The sequence below is a fragment of the Artemia sp. Qi Xiang Cuo genome, chromosome 1 (assembly GCF_049724085.1).
Source record: "Artemia sp. Qi Xiang Cuo chromosome 1, ASM4972408v1, whole genome shotgun sequence".
Classification (NCBI taxonomy): Eukaryota; Metazoa; Arthropoda; class Branchiopoda; order Anostraca; family Artemiidae; genus Artemia; species Artemia sp. Qi Xiang Cuo.
Genome location: NC_142794.1, coordinates 20520167 through 20543604, shown reverse-complemented (window position 1 = coordinate 20543604; position 23438 = coordinate 20520167). Strand labels below are relative to the sequence as shown.

Below are 23438 nucleotides of genomic sequence, written 5' to 3'. Positions count from 1 at the left end.
GGGGAACATTATAAACTACTATTTTGGTTGGTGATTGTTTTGGGTTCCAATTAGATGCAATAATTGGGGTATTCAGAAGGGATTTTAGATTAATTATTGAATATGCTGATTTCTGATCTTCAACAGCTATTAGTAGAGATTCATCACGGTTAATATTAAAAGAGAACATTGATTTTAGCAATTTAAAAATTGCAACTCTTATTTCAGTGATAATTTTTATTTCAAAGGGGGTAGTGGGATTAATTTTAAGGTAAATTCCTAAGTTTTTGGAGGGGGATCTTGGGCAGGGAGAGGGGAAATGCTTTTAATTGAGGAGATTTTTTCCTTTTTTAAAGCTTCTAGAGAGGACCTCTTGAAACCCATCATTATCATCATTTATGGTTACATTAGCCCCTACACTTATCATTGTCTTATTCTCCACATTGGAGCTATCATTAGAACTTTCAGATAATGTGCTTGACCAGCCAGGATGGGTATCTTTCACTATGACACTTTCAGTGGAATTTGATTTGGGATCTGGGGGGACTTTTTTTTTTTGAGGACTTCTAAACATTGCCTATTTGAAAAACCTTTAAACACAAAAATAAAACTAAAAAAAGAAGGGGAAAATAGAATTATATAAAACCGTCTGCACTATACTATGGGGAGGATAAACACCACAGTATAGCCCTGAGGATGAGTTGAGCAGGATTGGTTTGGTACAACTGCTGATGAGAAGCGATAATATACACAAGAAAATATATTTTAATTTTCTTATAAGGTTGCTGTTGAATTCTTCTATCATTGAAGAATTCAATGAAAGAAACTAAGATGAAAGAAACTAACAAAAAGAAACCGGTTTCTTCTCGAGTTTTACACAGCGTAAACTTGAGTGAGTGGCGCATAATACACAAGTGCCAAAATTCTTTCGCCCTACGAAAAAAAACTCAAATAAAATTCTCAAATTTGGAAAGCCAAATTTGGAAAGCCTTAAACGCCGGCCACCCATGGTGTTTCCAGCCCTGTACTTTTCTTCTATCCAGGCTTACCTTTAAGTATGTCTCCTATATAATAGAAAAGAAATAACAATCTATTATTGTGCTTTTTCATTTCAGTTTTCCTACCATGTTTGTTTGTGTTCAGCCCCCCCCCCTCGCCAAGCTGGAAATGGTTACGTTTTATATATAAATTTTATCTTAGCAAAATAATATCAACTAGTTTACTCGTTTCTGAAATACATGTTGGCTGATTTCACTAAAACACAGGGTTTACATCAATATCAATTGATCTGCCTCTACAAAAACCTTGCATATTATTGTTAATGAGTTTATTTTTTTTCTGGATGACGTAGGTTAGACTAATTGGTATGTAGTTTTCAGGGTTATCATTTGTTTTCTTAAAAATAATTTTGATATTAAGTTTTCTCTAGCCTTGAGTTACTTGTCTTTTGGCCAGAGACATGTTGAAAATATGTGCCTTAAGGTGTAAAGGAAAGGCTTCAGGTTTGTCTTATCAATACACTTTTGTTTGGTTTTCTCCCAGATAAAGTAAAGTCGATTAAAAAAAAAAGTAGAATTAGCCTTCATAGCTCAATTATGGAAAAGGCACTCCTAATTTGATAACCACCCTTTTGACAACCTGCATTCACACAGTGTGTTAGATTTAGTGCAACACCCCCTCAATATTCCTTGAAATTTTCACCTTTATACCCTTAGAGTTACTGGTGGTAGTAGTTGGAGTATTAGTAGTAACAGTAGTATCAGCAGTAATAGCAGTAGCTTTGGACATATTACCTTTTGGTCAGTTGAACATCCATCTCATCTTGCGCTGGAAAATTCAACTTAATGCTGTAAGCCATGCCTAAGATATTGCTCATGCACCCTATTGACAACCTATATGCAAATAGGGAGTTTTAATTTAATTTAAAATCCTCAATATTCCCTGAAAGTTTCATCCTAATAAACCCTAGCCCTTGCAGTAGTAGCAGTAGTAGTAATAGTAGTTGTAGTACACACATTGCGCCTTTTGGTTAGTTCAAAATTTTTTCTCAACATGCTTTAATACTGTACACCTTTTTGACAATATCTATACACATAATGTGTTTTAACATCCCCCTAAATATTCCCAAAAAAGTTTCATCTAAGTACCCTTAGCCTTAGAAGCAGTAGCTGTAGCTGTAGTAGTAGTTCATAGTGCCTTTTGGTTATTTTACCTCCTCTCCCCCTAACTTGCCATGAAAGTTTGAATTTGACACTAAGCTGTTCCTGGGATACTGCCAATATGGCCTTTTGATAACTTGTATGCACTTAGTGTGTTTTAATTTAGTCCAAGATTCTCTGAATGTTTCATGTTAATGCTCTTAGCCTCAGTAATAGTAGTTGCACTAGTAGTAGTAGTATGCAAATAGAACCTTTTGGTTTGCTCAACATCCCCCTTAACGTGCTCTGGAAGTTTCAACTTGATATCCTAACCTATTCCTGGGATATTGGTGATACACCTTTTTGATAACATGCCTGCACATATAGTGTTCTGATTTAGTTCAACATCCCCCTCAACATTCACTGAAAGTTTCACCTTTATATCCGTAGTTATATTAGTAGTAGCTGTAGTGGTACTAGTGGTAGTAGTAGCAGTAGTGTGCAAACATTGTTTTTTTGTTAGTTCAACATCTCTCTCAACATGCCCCAAGAGTGCCCTTAATACTCTAAGGCATTCCTGAAATATTGCTGATATGCTGTTTTGACTACCTGCATGTACATATTGTATCTTGGTTTAGCTCAACTACCCCCTCATCATTCCCTGAAAGTTTTACCTTAATACCTTCGTCCTTGATAGTAGTGGAAGCAGTGTAGTAATTCTTGTAGTAGTAGTAGCAGAAGCAGTAGTAGTAGATGTAGTGGTATGCACATATTGCCTTTTGGTTAGTTCAAAATTTCCCTCAACATGCCCTGAAAGTTTCAACATAATACTCTAAGCGGTTCCTGAGATATTGCTGATACACCCTTTGACAACCTGCATGCACATTGTGTGATTTGATTTTTCAATATTCGCTGGAAGTTTCACCTCTATAACCATAGTAGCAGCAGCAGTGGTAGTAGTAGAAGTAGTGGTTTGCACATATTGCCCTTTGGTTAGTTCAACATCTTTCTTAACATGCCCCTAAAGTTTCAACTGAATACCCTAAGCTGTTCCTGAGATATTGCTGATATGCCCTTTTGACAACTGGTATGTCTATAGTGTACTTTGATTTAGTTCAACATACCCCTTGATATTACCTGAAAGGTTCACCTGAAAACCCTTTGCCTTTTTGAGACCTAGGATCAAACATGCCCTCCTATCCCATGTACAAATTCCATAACTTATAGACTTTGCCCTGAGGGCTGTGGAGGGTCATGCCACCCCAGAAGCATAGTTATTGGATCTTTCAACTATGCTGAACAAGAGTTTAGTACTCTAATCTTTAAGTTTGCCTTGTGATTCTGTTTTCCTCTAAAGCTGACAGCCCTCAAGTATCATACATTACTTCTCAGTACCCATCCACATGTAATATTTTTATTGACATGGAGATAGGTACCCATGAAGTTGCCATTTCATTCCCATCACTCTTCAATAATAGGTTTCTTGATACAAAATCAGCTGCTCTGTTTTCTGGTCTTAATTAGTTGCTCATTGGCTGTACAGATGCTATTCTGAATTTGGGTTGTATTACCCAGTGTATTAGCAAGGTATTTACATTGCTATGATATGAGTAAGCAAAGCTTGCCCTTGAGTTCAATGGCCAGAAGTCAGAAGTTGTTTTCTTCAACCAGAAACAAGGGCCACCAGCAGACATCTCTCTTGGAAACAGCAGGATCAAGTCAGCTGATCACATGTATTATCTTAGTCTCCCAATTTGTATGTTGATAAATCTTACATGTCAACTCCTACTAGTTCGCATTGAACTTTGAACTGGGCTATTGTATGCTTCTTTTGTCACTAATTAGACACTCTTCAACCATTCTCTTTTTTTCCAATCTTTTTGATTATGTTCCCTTACCTGTTTTTAATTCAGTCCTGTAACTGTACATTGCATGTTTTTGTAAATTGTTTAGAAATATAGACGATTCAAGGCTTCTAATTTCTTTTGTTTTATGAAATTTCTTTTATGTTTTCCCTTGGGAACCAGCAATTTTTATTTTGTTAGAAAATTGAACTTTATTGACCCTATTACTGCCATGGAAAAACATGTTTCTTTGTATAATTTCTCTCTATCATAAGAAAACCATTTTCAGACATCAGTACTGACACAGTAATCTGTTGAAGTTGTGATGTATCTATTTTAAAGTCTTTAATTTTGTCTTTTATGTTATATTCTTCTGTTCTTTTTTTTATTACTGTTTTATTACTCTTCTGTTTTTAGTATTACGGGTTTTGAAATAAATTAAATAAAAATCGCTCCCTCAAATTTCGATTGGATGTCTTTTGGTTATGTGGATGTAGAGTTTTGTAATAATGGATTTGCTGCCATCGATTGGATATAGTTGTTATGTGGATGTAGAGCTTTATAATAATGGATTTGCAGTCATCATAAACAAACCTTCGGGTTTTTGTAGATGGCTGCTGTAAATTTGTATATATTTTTTATGTTAAATAAATTAATTTGAATTTGAATTTTGGAAGGGGCAGCAAAACGTGTTGGGGAAGGGGGGCTGTTTGTCCACCAATCATTTTTGGCTCTTGAAAAGGGCACTAGAACTTTCAATTTCAAATCAAATGAGCCCCCTCCAAAATTTCTAACTCCTTCCGATTGAACTGGCTTAGTGAAAAAAAAAACAGATAAAGCCCACTCTGCTCTTTACTTAGGCAGCGCTATTGCACTGCCAATGATGATATCAGGGAAAAAGATTAATGCAAGACACATTTCTTTCAGCTTAGTCAATGATATCATGATGACTAAAAAGTGTATGTCTTAAGGATTACAAAATTTATATCTCTACCCAGGAGTATAATATATTATATTATCAACCCTGGAGGCTTGTTTGTGGACCTTTCAAATGTTTTGTTTAAATGCATATCTTGAAGTTTTGATCCAATATTTTTTGGGGCTTTGGGGGTGAAGTAGCTCAAGCAGAGAAGATACAGTGGAAATGCAGAATTATCTGGTGAAGATTTTCATGTTTAGCGAAAATGAACTCATTCCTTCTACTTAGACACAAACGGGAAATAAAAGCACTTTGAAATCCATAGAGGATTCCATTGGAATTCCATTCCACATTGTTCTAATGGACGTGCTTTTCAGTTGCTCAGTTGAAGTATCTCAACAAAGCTGTTGAATCACAGCTCCGATCAATTGAACTGGTTTAGAAGTGATATTTACCTAACACCTGATAACTAAACATGTATTTGTTTGGACTCACTAATATGCAGCTGTACCTTTATTGAGCCCAATCCACTTTCCTGTCTCTGATACAGGCTTCAACTCAATTTTTGCACTTTTTTTGCAAGTCGAGGAACAACAAGATTGAGCTTCAATCATTTCCACATGTTACCTTCTCCATATCATTCAAGGGATTTGACCCCTATTTATTACCAGTTGAAATTTATCAGTTTATTACCGGTTGAAAGTGAGACATCTTCTAATTGAAATCCGCTCTCCTCTCTGCCAAAAAAGCAATCCATCTGAAAAAAAACATCTATTATGCTTTATTTGAATGTCTATCTGGTTCAAGAGATTCCAATTTCAATATGTATGTATTGGATTAACAAGGCTTCTTAACTTTTATAGCTAGGAAGGTCCTTGCATTGGCCCTGCTGTGTGTTGCAACAGCTGGTTTCCAACTCTGGATCCTGTATTACCAGCCAAAGATCAAGTCAACTGTGCCACCACAGGACTGATCCCAGTATTTTAAGGTATTATTGCCAAGGTTCAAAATCCAACACAACTTTTGGCCTGTTAATAATCACAATTTCTCCTTTCAAACAGAACCAACTGTCTTTGAAGAAATGATTAAGATCCTAAAGAAGATGATCTACTAAAATTGTATAGTTCATATGAGCCACACTATTTGTTCTTCAGACCAGTCTTAAGAACCTTAATGCGGTTCACATAAATAAGCCGAATTATTCCCCCCTTTCCTCCAAAGTCCATTCTAAGATATCTCAAGAACCTGTGGTGGCGCTACTGGTCTAAATTTCTAAACTTTCTCATTACAGATCCGTATTTTGCCCCATTATGTCCATATTGCAGATCTGCAATATTAAAAATTTTCTATTTTAGTTAGAATAATTGCATACATCGTTTCTAATAGAACATAATTAGTTAAATACCGAGACGTATATTCCAATCGTCTCTCAATTTATAATGGTGTTCCTCGGGGAACCGTTCTACACCCAATTTTATTCTTTGTGTTTATTAAGAAATTTTGTGTTAAGTTTTCAGAAATTTGAAAATTTTATTTTCTTAAGTATCCCTTCTTTCTCACACCCTCTCCTCCTTTTTTCAGTTAGAACTATTAAATTACTAGTTATTACTATTTTAAGTAATTCGAAGTACGATTAAAACATTAACGATATCTTTAAACATGCATCTCCGTCCTCCAACCTTTTAAAAACTTTAAATGTCCTAAATCATACTGTTTAAAAGTTTCCGCCTCATCTCTATACTCTTCATCCTCGAGTATTAGCTGCGTTCATTTTCGCCATCCGTCGTTCTTAGCTTTACTAAGATATCCTCGGTTTTACTCTTATATTACGTTTTATTTTCCTGGTCTAAAAACGTTGTTTTAACCGAAAAACGCCTTATAAGCCTTAGCCAGATAGAATTTCAACCACAGATAGATATTCTATCACCCAGATAGAATTTCTATCGCAACGAAAATGGAAAGGATACTTCTGGATCCAGCATGACAAGCATTGGAGTTGCTAGAAGAGGAAAGTGACTCTGACAATGAACTCCCATCCACGAAATCTACTAAGTTAAACAAATCAATGCACTGGCTGGTAGTTGGTTCTTGCATTGTTTTCGAATTTAAAACTTGGTACTCAAAAGTAAAACTATAGTCGTGAAACAGAGTATGATGCTCAGTTCGTCATTCTAAAGAACTAAGAACAGCATTTCAAAGAACGGCTTATTAGCGCAAAGTAAAACCGAGGTTTTACAAACGAACGGCTTATTAGTAAAACCGAGGATGGGATTTTGATAGAAAGACGAAAACGAACACAGCAATTATTTGCCTGTTTAGCGTCCTGGCCTCTCCAAGGAATTGTCAGACAAATTAGAGGCAGTCTGAAAAAGATGCAAAAGAATTATGTTTAATAAGGGTAAAGCTCCAGTGTTTGCAAAGAGAATCTGATTACCAGAGGCAAAGCTCTAGTGTTTCCTACAATAAAGAGCTATAAGGCTTCAAAGTATTATTGTTTGTTTGTTTTTACCTGGGCCACTTCGTATGCGAGGGGTGATCGCAGAGACTGTGGAAGGGGCTTATCCGATCGGGAATTAATAGTCCTAGTGCCCTTTTTAAGAGTCAAAATAGATCAGAGGACAACCAGCCCCTCTCCGAGACCCTTTTTAGCTACCCTCCCCCCAAAGACATCTGATCAAAATTTCAAGATAGTTTTTTTTTGTTTTAAAAAGTTTAATGGTCAAGCAGTTATGCCACCGGGGATGAATTGACCCCCCGCAGTCTCTTGAACAAGATGTTTAAGTTATGCCAGTGCCCGTTGTTTAGATATATGGACTGTTATTGGGAATGGGTAGCCTTTTTGATCTTTGGTCTCCAAAAAGGCTTAGCGTATTAAGGTGAATGTTTAGGATATATTGAGGGGAATGTTGAGCAAAACCAAAACACACTATATGCATGCTGGTTGTCAAAAGGGTGTATCCGTAATTTTCTTGACTGGTTGAGGGTGTTAAGTTGAAACATTCGGGGTTTGTTAAGGGGCATGTTGAGAAGTGATCATAAGGAAACCAGCCTATCTCGCCCTTTTTGGATCCCCCCCCCACTCAACACTGACCAAGATTATGAGACTGCTGTTTTGTTCCAAATAGTCAAATGGTTTAATAACTATGCCTCTGCGGATGATGTAACTCCCCACAGTCCCTAGGGCAAGAGTTGTAAATTATGCGATTTGCCTTTTCTTTATATATAGGATATATTATCGGGAAAGGGACAAATATATGATCTTGGGAGTGTCCGAAAAGGCTAATTGAATTAAGGTAAAACTTCAGGAAATGTTGAGTAATATGTTTAACCAAATCATTAGGAACTGTGTGCATCCAGGTTAACAAAAGAGTGTATCTGTAATATCTTAGGAACAGCTAAGGATATTAACTTAAAAAGTTCTCGGGGCTACTACTGCTGCGACTGTGACTACTTGCAACTTCGATCTGGCTACTAGGTACGTAACTTCTTACGACCGAGACTGAGAGTGTGACTACGACTACTTGCGATTCTGACTGTGACTAGGTGTGTCTATGACTACTTGCGACTGTAACTACTTGTGACTGCGACTTCTTGTCACTCTGTCACTGCGACTACTTGCATCTGCAACTAAGACTTCTTGCGTTTACAACTGTGACTGCTTTTGACTACGACTACTTGCGACTGAGACTGCTTGCGACTGCCTGTGCTATTTTTTTGTGACTGAGTACTTGTGACTGTGGCTACTTTGGATTGCAACTATGGCTAGTTATGACTGTGACTACTGGTGAATGGGGTTGCGGCTTCTTGTATCTATGACTATTTTTTACTTTAACAGCAAATACTTAAGACTGCAACTACTTCCAACTGGGACTACTTTGCAATTGCGACTACTTGTGACTGTGTCTGTGACTACTTGTGACTGCGACGGCGACTACTTGGGAATGTGACTGGTTGTGACTACTACCACTGTCGTTTATCATTGGGAAAAGGAGAATGTTCGGTACTGAGTGTATCTGAATAGACGAAGGGTGTTAACGCGAGACTTCTGGAAATGTTGAACCAAATCAAAAGACGCTATGTGGATCCAGGCTATCAAAAGGGAGTATCTTTCATGTCTTAGAAACGGTTGTAGGGTATTAACTTGAAAGTATCCGGGCCACTACTAATACTATTGCTACTGCAAGTGCGACTGCTTGAGACAATGAATACTTTCGACTGGGACCACAGCTACTTGGAAATGTGACTACTTTTGACTGCGACCACGACTACTTGCTATTGCGACAACTTAAGATTGCGATTATGACTGTGACTTCGACCTCGACTACTTGCGATTGTGACTTAAACCTTTTGCCTTGGCAACTGTGACTACTTGCGACTAAGACCGCTTGTGACTACAAGTACCTGCAAAAGTGACTTTGACTATGACAACTTGTGACTACCACGAATTGCAACTGCGACGACTTGCGACTACGCCTACTAGACACCACAACTACTTGCGACTTTGACTATTTGTGACAGTGACTACCAGAGACTGCAACTACTTTTTATTACGACTGCTCGGGATTACAACTACGACTACTTGTGACTGGGACTACTTGTGATTGTGAAAACTTGCGAATGTGAGTGTGACTCCCTACAACAGTGACTATTTGTGACTTTGGCTGTAGCTACGTGCTACTGCGATTACTTGTCACTGCGTGTACGATTGTGACTTCTTGTGACTGTGATTGCGACTACTGGTGACTGTGACGGCGACTTCGACCTCTTGCAAATGTGACTATCTGTGACTACTACTACTACTACTCCTTTCCGATCGCGACTTTGACTGCTACTACTACTTCCACCACCACTTCTACTGTTGAGCTAAATTGAAAGTGTAAGTGCATACAGGTTATCAAAAGGGCTTATCTGCAATATCTCAGGAATGACCATGGTTTTTAAGTTAAATATTTCAGGTAATTTTGAGTGGTATGTTGAACTAAATAAAAGACTTTTTGTGCATCCAGGTTCCCAAAAGGGCGCTTATGCAATATCTCAGGAACTGCTAAAGGTATGAAATTGAAATTTACAGAGAATTTTAAGGGGAATTCTAATAAATGAGAAGATATCAGGTTGTCAAAAGGGTTATATCTGAGCATGTCTGTATTGATCTCAGTAACGGCTACGGCTATTAAGTTGAAACTTTCAGGGAATAGTAAGGGATGCTACTTAAATCAAAGGAGACTATACGTATCCAGGTTTTCAAACGGCCTATCTGCAATATCTTGAGAACAGTTGATGATATACTCTCTGAAACTTTCATAGAATGTTGAGGGAGGTGTTGAACTTAAAGATACTAGTCTAATCCAGATGTCGAAGGGCTGTATCTGCAATATATCAGGAACGGCTAAGATTGTTAAGTGGAAGTGTTGATTGGGATATTGAATCAAATGGGATATTGAATTGGGATAAATCAAATGGCACGATGTGCATCAGTAGGGAAAGGGGTACCAGCACGGAACGAACACATGTGCTGCCATCTACAATTGAGTCTAACGCTGACAGTACATAATTTATGGTTTTTGTCACTGAGAATGAAAAAACAGGATTTTTCTCACTTTTATGGATGTTTCTTGGACGGTTATGAATGTTAGTCAATTTATTTGTTGTTTTTCATGGATGTCAACAGCTATTTATGTCTGTTTTTATGGTTTTTGTCACTGAGAATGAAAAAACAGGATTTTTATCACTTTTATTGATGTTTCTTTGAAGGTTATTAGTGTTGTTAAATTTATTTGTTGTTTTTCTTGAATGTCAACATCAATTTATGTCTGTTTACTGGTTTTTGTCACTGAGAATGAAAAAACAGGATTTTTCTCACTTGAAAAAACAGCATTTTTCTCACTTTTATGGATGTTTCTTGGATGATTATGAGTGTTAGTTAATTTATTTGTTGTTTTTCATGGATGTCAACAGCAATTTATGTCTGTTTAATTGGTTTTGTCACTGAGAATGAAAAAACAGGATTTTTCTCACTTTGATGGATGTTTCATGGCTGGTTATGAGTGCTGGTCAATTTATTTGTTGTTTTTCATGGATGTCAACAGCAATTTATGTCTGTTTAATGGTTTTTGTCACTGAGAATGAAAAAACAGGATTTTTCTCACTTTGATGTATTTTCAAGTTCAATTGATTTGTTGTTGTTGTTGTTCGTCCAGGTGTACGCTTGGGGGAATGTATTGATCTAGGGAAACTAAATTTCCAAGGTCAATTTGTTTTCTTGGATGTCAACAAGAGTTCACATCAACAATTGCTGGATTATAGAGTCTAGCGGGGACAGGGTCAATTACACCTCATTCATGATCAATTGATTTGTTGTTGTTCGTCGTGGTGTACGCTAGGGAGAATGTTTTGATCGAGGAATAGGAAGCCGGAAGTGCATGTCTCCTTCTAAACCAATCAGGGGACCGGAAATTTTAGCGGGAGAGGATTGCAGAGAATATAAAGAAAGGATTTTTTTGCTATAGTTTTATTAGTCTATGAATAGAATTCACTAGGTTTTTAGTTAGCAGTGTGATAACATGAGCGAATAAGTTGAGTTAGAAATATCCTTTTATTGCAACTGTTCTATTTGTAAAGGTCATTTTCATGATTTTGAACACTCTCATGAACCTACTGCATGTTTAGACAGCATAGAGGCAGAGATAGATGAGAAGAATCTACAGAAAATGAGAGGAAAAATTATATGGGATATGGAGAGAAATTTATACCGATTGCAAGCAAGCTCACATAAAACAAGGTTTGATATGACAGAAAAGGAAGATCAAAAGAAGAGACTGGGAAAAGAGGACTGTCTCTATGGTGTAAAAGACAGCTGTGAAAACCCAATGAAAAATGTGTATAAAGCAAGATATAACTCTGAATATTATGATGAAAACGTTCTAAGAGAAGAGAAAAAGTGTCCATTTAAGAGACAACATAAGAGGTCAATCTACGGAAAGGATTTTAAACAACGAAAACTGTGGCGGAAGAGTTCTCATATATGATTTAAGGATAAATCTAATTATTGATATGTATAATGAGTTTTATATTATAATCATACAATAAATTTGTTTGTACTATTTTAATTTTCTCATACTAGATATATATATATATAGAGCAAGAATATCATCAGAGACTTCTGTGCATGAATAGATCAGATTGAATAGATCAGCCTTTAGAGTGTTCTCAAACCTCGATCCTTAAGCCTAAGAAAATAATAAATATATGAAACTTTATTTCTGAAATCTATAAAACAATGTCATTAATTTCCTCGATGTTATTAGTGTTCTTCTTATTCTCAATACCATTTAATATGCCACTGGTATGTTCATCCCAATCTAGGGCTAGTCGATGTCCCTTTGGTACTACTACTGAAGTCCTGAATGACCAATGGAGAGATTTCATTGAAGGTATGGTGACTTGACGATGGACAGGGGACTGGTATAAAATGCCTCTGGATACCCCCACCATCACCAACCGTTGCACAGGAGTTGCTTCGTCCCCACCTGTTCTCTTGAATGGAGGTGGTAGAATTGGGAACTCCTAAAAAGATATTGTATTCAATGCACTTATTGAAAGCTAAATTGTTCAAACTTAAATTTTCGGTGTAAACTTATATCTAATGATAAACTTGTTATAGTGACAAAAACTTTTTTCCACAAAGGACATTTTTCAACTAAAAGTAAAGAGCTGCTAGACTAAATCAATCTATAGAATCGACACTAGCATCACAAAGAAGAGCCCCATTGTTAACTCAGACTATACAGGTCTGAGAGGATATGCTCCACTAGAAAGTCGTTCAGACGTGGATTGTCACCATAACTGTTGAGAAACTGCTTGTAAGTAAAGCTACGACATCGGAACACAAAATATAGTGGGGGTTCTGTCATTTGCTGTGTTAGCTTAGAGACATTTCGCGGTATAAATGCGCCTAGGAAGGTCAAGGCTTGGCTAAAAATGGAATTGTCTGTGAAAAAACTCACAAATATAGCTCTTAATATGGCTTTTCAGTGTGTTTCCCAACAAAAATATGGAAATATGATAAAAACACGTTCCCATGATTCAAATTCCTATCCTTCATTTAGGGAGGTCAAGGCTTGACTAAAAACTTTTTGGTGTTTTTATGTCAGGAAATAGGTGAAAAACACGTTCCCATGATTCAAAGTCATATCCTTCAATTAGGGAGGTCAAGGCTTGACTAAAAACTTTTTGGTGTTTTTATGTCAGGAAATAGGTGAAAAATCTAGGCGTCCCTGATCAGTTTGAAGCTTAATTTGCAAGCCCCCAGTGCCAAGAGTAGCCTAATGTATAAAGAAAATTAGTTCGTGGACATAGTCTTCCTAAAAAAATGGAGCTTGAAAAAAGCAAAAACTTATTTTATTAGCTCAAAACTTGGCTCCCTATTTCGTTGGGTCAAAAGGATCCCAATGCACAAGAAAGAATTGAAATGCAAGGCAAATTTCCCTTTAATAACAACCAAAAACTTTAAACAGGGCTAAAGAGAACCTTAATGTTGATAAAAAATTTTGAATAAATTTAGTTGTATTGACTTGTAGCGTCAAAAATAAAGGCAACATTATTCTGTTTCTCTGTTATAATCTACCAACCGACACAGTATATCACATGTATTGTCCAAGTAACTTCTTGAAATATGCTTTAAATTAGTTTTGATTAGGTTTGCTTGGTGCAATATGAATTTAACAATTCTGTAAAACGGAACTTATTCTTCACTCCGTCTCCCAAGTCTGAACTGCTAAAAGGAAGCATTTCAGTAAGTACTTGAGATATAATCCTATTCAAAGAAAGTGAACATATTTATAAGGACAAAAATTTGAAGCTAATTATGATTCGTGGCCTCCCAAAAATGAGTATAAAATTTGTTAATTGTATCTAATAGGCTTGAAGGTTACAGAGAATGTAGACAGGGCCTGGTAGACCCTAATTGGGAAAAAGTATTTTGAATTTTGTATTTATTTATATGTGACCCATAAAAGTGTGTCAAAAATTTTATTTTTCCTGATTTTCTTCAATTTATAAGGGATTATACAAGGATGCAAGGATCTCAATGACGACAATATCTGTTTAATTCTACGAAACCAAGCATATTTTTATTTTTCTTTTTTGTATCTGTTTGTCTTAAAACTTGATGAGCGAAACGCACCTGAGAGCAGATATTTTTCTTGGGGAATGAGTTTTTGTAGCACCCCAAGATGAGCTAAACATTATTATTGTTATTTTTTTTATCTTCAATTGTCGCGGAACTTTCAGAGATAAGTAGAGTGGGTTAAGGAGAGCTTGGTGAGTTCAAATGGGTAAGGATGGATTCAGCCCCATAGAAAATAAAAAACTAGGGTGATTTTAAATCCAGTTGTGTGTAAATTTCCATTTTTATCCAACTTATTTTATAGTAAGAATGTTTGTAAAAATGAATGCACAGAACTGAGACTGATCAAACATTTTGACTGAATATACAAATTTTACAGTAAATTTAAAGTGCAGTCCAAGATTTTAGCTATTTGGCAGAAAAACTGAAAAAAAAATTAAGAGTATTCTTACAACCACCCCAAATCAACTTTGATAAATAAATGAAACCCAGAACGAACAGAAATTACAATAATTAGCCGAATCAAACTCACAACGCACAAAAATGAACATAAGTTTTAAACTCACATCAGCCATTGAAGAATCTAAGACTACATTTGAGGTATTCATGATTATACTTCTATCTATATTTCAATTTGCACGGAAGTTAAAACCTTCGAACACCACATAATAAACTGTAATAACGGATAACTGTTATTACGAAAAGAATAAGGGAGTTGAATCCGGAAGACTCACTGTCCGCCATTCATCATTTAACCCTCGTTGGGAGAGTTTCCGATCTGAAATACACATATTTCTTCATTTACATATCTAATTCTTCACTGAAACGTTACCTTTTCCATATGATCAGGAAAAAGTGACGGGAAAGGTTTCTTCAGCCCCGGGGAAATGGTTTTAAAAGCTATGGAATTTATACACAAAGCCAGTAAAAGTTGGGTATAGCTAGGTTAGGATAATTAACCTATTAAATGATATTGAGAAAAAAATATAATTTATGCGTGAGAGGACCCCCCCTCCCCCTCCCCCCATATTTTTTCAGTGTGTTTTCCCACGAAAATATGCAAAATACGCTCCCATGATTCAAACTCGTACCCTTCAATTAGGGAGGTCAAGACCTGGCCAAAAAATGACTTGTAAGTGAAAAACTCACAAATATAGCTCTTAATATGGCTCTACAGTGTATTTTCCAACGAAAATACGCAAATACGATGAAAATAAATTCCCATGATTCATACTCGTACATATTTAGCATGTCTGGGAACACACGGCTGAAACTCTGTGGTCGTTATAATATACAAGTTCCAGTTGAACATTGTTTGAGGTCCCCTAGCCCAACCCCAAAGAGCCCCCCATGACCCATGTAATGAACTTCCATAATACAATCTGTAGAATCGACACTAGCATCGCCAAGAAGAACCTTATCGTTAACTCAGACTGTACAGGTCTGAGAGGATATTCTCCACTAGAAAGTGGTTGAGACGGGGATTGTCACCATAACTGTTGAAACTGCTTGTAAGTAAAGCTACGACATTGGAACACAAAATATAGTGGGGGTTCTGTCATTTGCTGTGTTAGCTTAGAGACATTTCGCGGTATAAATGCGCCTAGGGAGGTCAAGGCTTGGCTAAAAAATGGAATTGTAAGTGAAAATATCACAAAAATATCTGTAAATATGGCTTTTGAGTGTGTTTCCCAACAAAAATATGAAAATATGATAGAAACACGTTCCCATGATTCAAAGTCCTATCCTTCATTTAGGGAGGTCAAGGCTTGACTAAAAACTTTTAGTTGTTTTTAAGTAAGGAAAAAGATACAAATCGAGGCCTCCTTGGTCAGTTTGAACCCTAATTTGCAAGCCCCCAGTGCCAAGAGTAGCCTAATGTATAAAGAAATTAGTTCGTAGACATAGTCTTCCTAAAAATGGAGCTTGAAAAAAGCAAAAACTTGTTTTATTAGCTCAGAACTTGGCTCTCTATTTCGTTGGGTCAAAAGGATCCCAATGCACAAGAAAGAACTGAAATGCAAGGCCAATTTCTCTTTTATAACAACCAAAAACTTCAAAGAGGGCTAAAGAGAACCTTAATGTTGATAGAAAATTTTGAAAAAATTTAGTTGTATTGACTTGTAGCGTCAAAAAATAAAGGCAACATTATTCTGTTTCTCTGTTAAAATCTACCAACCGACACATTTTATAACGTGTATTGTCTATGTAACTTCTTGAAATAAGCTTTAAAATTAGTTTTGATTAGGTTTGCTTTGTGCAATATGAATTTAACAATTCTATAAAACGGAAATTATTCTTCACTCCGTCTCCCAAGTCTGAACTGCTAAAAGGAATCATTTCAGTAAGTACTTGAGATATAATCCTATTCAAAGAAAGTGAACATATTTATAAGGACAAAAATTTGAAGCTAATCATGATTCGTGGCCTCCCAAAAATGAGTCTAAAATTTGTTAATTGTATCTAATAGGCTTGAAGGTTACAGAGAATGTAGACAGGGACTGGTAGACCTTAATGGAGAAAAAGTATTTTGAATTTTATATTTATTTATATGTTCCCCGTAAAAGTGTGTCAAAAATTTTATTTTTCCTGATTTTTTTCAATTCATAAGGGATGATACCAGGATGCAAGGATCTCAATGACGACAATGTCTGTTTAATTCTACGAAAACAGGCATATTGTTATTTTCCTTTTTTGTATCCGTTTGGCTTACAACTTACTTAGCGAAACGCACCTGAGAGAAGATATTTTTCTTGGGGAATGAGTTTTTGTAACACCCCAAGATGAGTTAAACATTATTATTGTTATTGTGTTTTTTTTATCTTCAATTGTCACGGAACTTTCAGAGATAAGTAGACTGGGTTAAGGAGAGCTTGATGAGTTCAAATGGGGTAAGGATGGATTCAGTCCCATAGAAAATAAAAAAAGGGTGATTTTAAGTCCAGTTGTGTGTAAATTTCCATTTTTATCCAACTTATTTTATAGTAAGAATGTTTGTAAAAATGAATGCACAGAACTGAAACTGATCAAACATTTTGACTGAATATACAAATCTTACAGTAAATTGAAATTACAGTCCAACATTTTAGCTATTTAGCAGAAAAACTAAAGAAAACATTATGACTATTCCTACAATCACCCCATATCAACTTCGATAAATAAATGAAACCCAAAACGAACAGAAATTACAATAATTAGCCGAATCAAACTTACAATACACAAAAATGAACATAAGTTTTAAACTCATATCAGCCATTGAAGAATCTAAGACTATATTTGACGCATTCATGATTATACTTCTATCTATATTTCAATTTGCACTGAAGTTAAAACCTTCGAACACCACGTAATAAACTGTAATAACGGATAACTATTATTACGAAAATCATAAGGGAGTTGAATCTGGAAGACTCACTGTCCGCAATTCATCATTTAACCCCCTTGGGCGAGTTTTCGATCTGAAATACACAAATTTTTTTATTTTCGTATCTAAGTCTTCACCGAAACGTCACCTTTCCAAATGGTCTGGAAAAAGTGACGGGAAAGGTTTCTTCAGCCCCTGGGAAATGGTTTTATAAGTTATGGAATTTATACACAAAGCCAGTAAAAGTTGGGTATAGCTAGGTTAGGATAATTAACCTATTAAATTATGTTGAGAAAAAAAAATTTAATTTATGCGTACACGATTGGCTGAAATAAAAGCGGAACTCTTAAAATCACAGCAACTGAAGGTCAGTAAATAATTCCTTTTTTTTTTTGTTGAACACGACTACGGGTGGGGCCCCCCCCCCCCCCGGGGCCACGGAGCCAAAAACTGGCCACGGGTGGGACCCCCTAGGATAGGTTAGGTTACCTAACATTTCTAGGGTTAGGTTAGGTTACCTAACATTTCTAGGTTAACTTACTCTAGGTTAAGTGGCGCGCCACTTAACCTAGTGTAAGTTAACCTAAAAATGTCAGGTAACCTAACCCTAGAAATGTTAGGTAACCTAACCTGGGGGGTGGGGGTCCCACCCGTGGCTGGCTTTCGGCCCTGTGGTTTCTCAACCAAGCAGTTTCTCAACATTTATGGGGAAAATCCACGTCTGAACGACTTTTTAGTGGAGAATATCCACTCAGACCTGTAAAGTCTGAGTTAACAATGGGGCTCTTCTTTGTGATGCTAGTGTCGAGTCTACTGATTGATTTAGTCTAGCAGCTCTTTTCTTTTAGTTGAAAAATGTTCTTTGTGGAAAAAAGTTTTTGTCACTAACAAGTTTATCATTAGATATAAGTTTACACCGAAAATTTAAGTTTGAACAATTTAGCTTTCAATAAGTGCATTGAATACAATATCTTTTTAGGAGTTCCCAATTCTACCACCTCCATTCAAGAGAACAGGTGGGGACGAAGCAACTCCTGTGCAACGGTTGGTGATGGTGGGGGTATCCAGAGGCATTTTATACCAGTCCCCTGTCCATCGTCAAGTCACCACACCTTCAATGAAATCTCTCCATTGGTCATTTAGAACTGCAGTAGTAGTACCAAAGGGACATCGACTAGCCCTAGATTGGGATGAACATACCAGTGACATATTAAATGGTATTGAGAATAAGAAGAACACTAATAACATCGAGGAAATTAATGACATTGTTTTATAGATTTCAGAAATAAAGTTTCATATATTTATTATTTTCTTAGGCTTAAGGATCGAGGTTTGAGAACACTCTAAAGGCTGATCTATTCAATTTGATCTATTCATGCACAGAAGTCTCTGATGATATTCTTACTCTATATATATATCTAGTATGAGAAAATTAAAGTAGTACAAACAAATTTATTGTATGATTACAATATAAAACTCATTATACATATCAATAATTAGATTTATCCTTAAATCATATATGAGAACTCTTCCGCCACAGTTTTCGTTGTTTAAAATCCTTTCCTTAGAATGACCTCTTATCTTGTCTCTTCAATGGCCACTTTTTCTCTTCTCTTAGAACGTATTCTTCATAATATTCAGAGTTATATCTTGCTTTATACACATTTTTCATTGGGTTTTCACAGCTGTCTTTTACACCATAGAGACAGTCCTCTTTTCCCAGTCTCTTCTTTTGATCATCCTTTTCTGTCATATCAAACCTTGTTTTATGTGAGCTTGCTTGCAATCGGTATAAATTTCTCTTCGTGTCACATATAATTTTTCTTCTCATTCCCTCTAGATTCTTCTCATCTATCTCTTCCTTTATGCTGTCTAAACATGCAGTAGGTTCATGAGAATGTTCAAAATAATGAAAATGACCTTTACAAATAGAACAGTTGCAATAAAAGGATTTCTAACTCAACTTGTTCGCTCATGTTATCACACTGCTAACTAAAAACCTAGTGAATTTTATTCACAGACTAATAAAAACTACAGCAAAAAAAATCCTTTCCTCATATTCTCTGCAATCCTCTCCCGCTAAAATTTCCGGCCCCCTTATTGGTTTAGAAGGAGACATGCACTTCTGGCTTCCTATTCCTCGATCAAAACATTCTCCATAGCGTACACCACGACGAACAACAACAAATCAATTGATCATGAATGAGGTGTAATTGACCCTGTCCCCGCTAGACTCTATAATCCAGCAATTGTTGATGTGAACTCTTGTTGACATCCAAGAAAACAAATTGACCTTGGAAATTTAGTTCCCCTAGATCAATACATTCCCCCCAGCGACTACACCTGGACGAACAACAACAACAACAAATCAATTGATCTTGAAAATACATCAAAGTGAGAAAAATCCTGTTTTTTCATTCTCAGTGACAAAAACTTTAAACAGACATAAATTGTTGTTGACATCCATAAAAAACAACCAATAAATTGACCAACACTCATAACCAGCCATGAAACATCCATCAAAGTGAGAAAAATCCTTTTTTTTCATTCTCAGTGACAAAAACCATTAAACAGACATAAATTGCTGTTGACATTCATGAAAAACAACAAATAAATTAACTAACACTCATAATCATCCAAGAAACATCCATAAAAGTGAGAAAAATCCTGTTTTTTCAACTGAGAAAAATCCTTTTTTTCCAATCTCAGAGACAAAAACCATAAAACAGACATAAATTGCTGTTGAAATCCAAGAAAAACAACAAATAAATTGATTAACACTCATAACCATCCAAGAAACATCCATAAAAGTGAGAAAAATCCTATTTTTTCATTCTCAGTGACAAAAACCATAAAAACAGACATAAATTGCTGTTGACATCTATGAAAAACAACAAATAAATTGACTAACATTCATAACCGTCCAAGAAACATCCATAAAAGTGAGAAAAATCCTGTTTTTTCATTCTAAGTGACAAAAACCATAAATTATGTACTGTCAGCGTTAGACTCAATTGTAGATGGCAGCACATGTGTTCGTTCCGGGCTGGTACCCCTTTCCCTACTTGCATCCAAGTTCTCAAAATATGCAATGTGTTGGGAACAGTGAAGGTCATTAAGTGGGCAGTTTCAAAGAATGAGGAGGGGGATGTTGAACCTAATCAAAAGATACTATGTCCATCAAGGTGGTCAAAAGGGCTCATACACATCTCAGGAACGGCTAATGGTATTAAGTTGAAACTTTCAGGGAATGTTTAAGAGGATGTTTAACTAAATCGAAAAATGCTATTTACATCGATTTTTATTCAAATACTGTGTGCAATGTCTCAGGAATGTTAATGGTATTAAATTAAAATTTTCAGGGAGTGTTGAGGGAGACGTTAAAATAAATCAAAGGCACTATGTGCATCCAGATTATCAAAAGGGTGTGTATGGAATATGTCAAGAGCAGCTAGTGTATTTAGTTTGAACATTCGTAAATGGTGAGAGGGGTTTTGAACCCAATCAAAATACATCTCGTGCATCCAGTTTGTCAAAATGAAATTTTTTTACACCACATCAAGAAAACGCTCAAGTCAAAAACCCAAACAAAAGGGGTTAAAGAATCAGAAATGAAGAGAGCTGAGTAATGCTTCTGATATGTATTTACTGTTTTATTTCATCTTCATTCATATGCAATCTTTTGAATCTTCTCCTTGGAGGATTCTTTCGAGTATATTATTTATAAACTGCTTTTGACTCAAAATCTTGGTGGAAGAACCGCTGTAAAATTTTCTTTCAAATTGGACGAATTCTATGCAATAATTTAGTCATTAATTATATTGACTACAATTAAAGCCAACACTCAGATCACCCTATGCAACTTAATTAATTTAAAAAACTTTTTCCACAAAATGAGTTTTTCAAAGAAAAGTAAAGAACTCGATTAAACAAAAAAAAAGCAAAAATAAAATCAAATAACCTACCAAGCGTGAAACTACTACAAATCAGCATCGATAAATAAATGAAACCCAAAACGAACAGATTACAATAATTAGCCGAGTCAAACTCAAAACGAGCAGAAATCAACATAAGTTGGGCGCAAAACCCCTATGCCTTCCCAAGGCCAGAACAAAATTTGCCCTTTACTGAAAAATATAAATGTTTTTACTTTTATAACTTTAAAAAATCAAATAATATTAACATTTGATTACTAAATTTCAGTATATGTATATTAAAATGACAATGCACATTCATTTGTATTTTTTCGGTAAAGTGCAAATTTTGTTCTGGCCTTTGGAAGGCATAGGGGTTTTGGGCCCGACTTATGTTAATTTCTGCTCGTTTTGAGTTTTACTCGGTTAGTTTTTGTAATTTCTGTGGAGGGAGTGTCCTGCTCAAAGGTATAATTTCCTGAATTTTGAACTGCCGGGAACAAAATGGCTATCTCAAAATCTTTATTGGATGTGTTTGGGGAAATGGTGGGCGTGGAAAGGGTGTTAGTGTCTTTCCAATCACTTTCGACTATTAAAAAGGGCACTAGCCATTTTAATTTCCAATCGAATGAGCCCTTTTTGAAGTTTCTACAACAACGCCATATATAAAAACATTACATGCCCCCTGGGCATAATTTACAATCCATGCCCTGAGGGCTGTGGGGGGGGGGGTGTCATCCTCAAAGACCTAATTTCCAGAACTTAAAACTACGTTGACTAAAATGGCTATCTCAAAGTTTGGATTAGATGTGTTTGGGGAAAAGGTGGGCGTGAGAGGCGGGCTAGTTGCCTTCTAATCACTTTCGACTATTAAAAAGGGCACTAGCCGTTTGAATTTCCAATTGAATGAGCCTTTTTTAAAGTTTCTACGACAACCCCTTCTATGAAAAAACTTTATATGCCCCCAGGGCATAACTTACAACCCTTGCCCTAAGGGCTGTGGGGGACTGTCCTCAAAAACATAATTTCTATCTGGACCAACCAAGCTGAACAAAATGGCTATCTCAAAATTTTGATTGGATTTGTTTCGGAAAATGGTGGGCGTGGAAGGGGTGTTAGTCTTCTTCCAATTACTTTCGACTATTAAAAAGGGCACAAGCCACTCCAATTTCCAATTGTATGAGCGCTTTTCGAAGTTTATACGACAACTTCTTCCATACGAAGTGCCCTGCTCTAAAGGAAAAAATTAATAAACAATACATTGTGCAAACATCGTTCTTATATGCCCCAAGGGCATAACTTAAAACCCTTGCCCTGAAGGTTGTGGGGGAATGTCATCCTCTTTACTTAGTCTCCGTTTCCTGTCTCGTTCTCGAGTGACCCCGTTCTTTACTTAGGCAGCGCAATGCCGCTACCTATGATTTATACAAGAACTTTCTATGTAAACCTTATATGCCCCCAGGGCATAACTTACAACCCTTGCACTGAGGGCTCTGAGGGGGTTATCATCTCAAAAGACCTAATTTCCAGAACATTCAACTACGTTGGACAAAATGGATATCTCAAAATTTTGATTGGATGTGTTTTGGAAAATGGTGGGCGTGAGAGGGGCATTAGAAGCTATCCAATCACTTTCAACTATTAAAAAAGGCACTAGCCCTTTCAATTTCCAATTGAATGAGCCCTTTTGAAGTTTCAACGACAATGCTTTTAATAAAATCTTTATATGCCCAAGGGCATAACTTACAACCCTTGCCCTAAGGGCTCTGGGGGAGTGTCCTCCTCAAAAACATATTTTCTATCTGGAAATCAACTACGCTGAACAAAATGGATATCTCACAATTTTGATTGGATGTGTTCGGGGGAATGATGGGCGTGGGGGAGCTAGTTGCCCTCCAATCACTTTCGACTATTAAAGAGGGCACTATCCCTTTGAATTTCTAATCGAATGAGCCTCCATGGTCATCCTTAAAGAACTAATTTCCAAACCTTTCAACTATGTTGAATAAAATGGCTATCTGAAAATTCTCATTGGATGTGTTTGGGGAAAGGGTAGGCGTGAGTGGGGGGCTAGTTGCCCTCAAATCACTTTCAACTATTAAAAAGGATACTATCCCTTTGAATTTGAAATCGAATGAGCCCTTTTTCAAGTTTCT

At 36.3% G+C, this 23438-nt stretch overlaps 1 long non-coding RNA gene across 1 annotated transcript in view; it reads left to right on the top strand.

Moving 5' to 3' along the window:
* The window catches only part of LOC148956100 (uncharacterized), a 29619-nt gene extending 10953 nt beyond the window's left edge, over nt 1-18666 (top strand). Inside the window, exon 2 of the long non-coding RNA XR_016142136.1 lies at nt 18348-18666. This is a non-coding gene — a long non-coding RNA (uncharacterized LOC148956100). The remainder of the gene's footprint in view (nt 1-18347) is intronic.
* The last annotated feature ends 4772 nt before the right edge of the window (nt 18667-23438 follow it).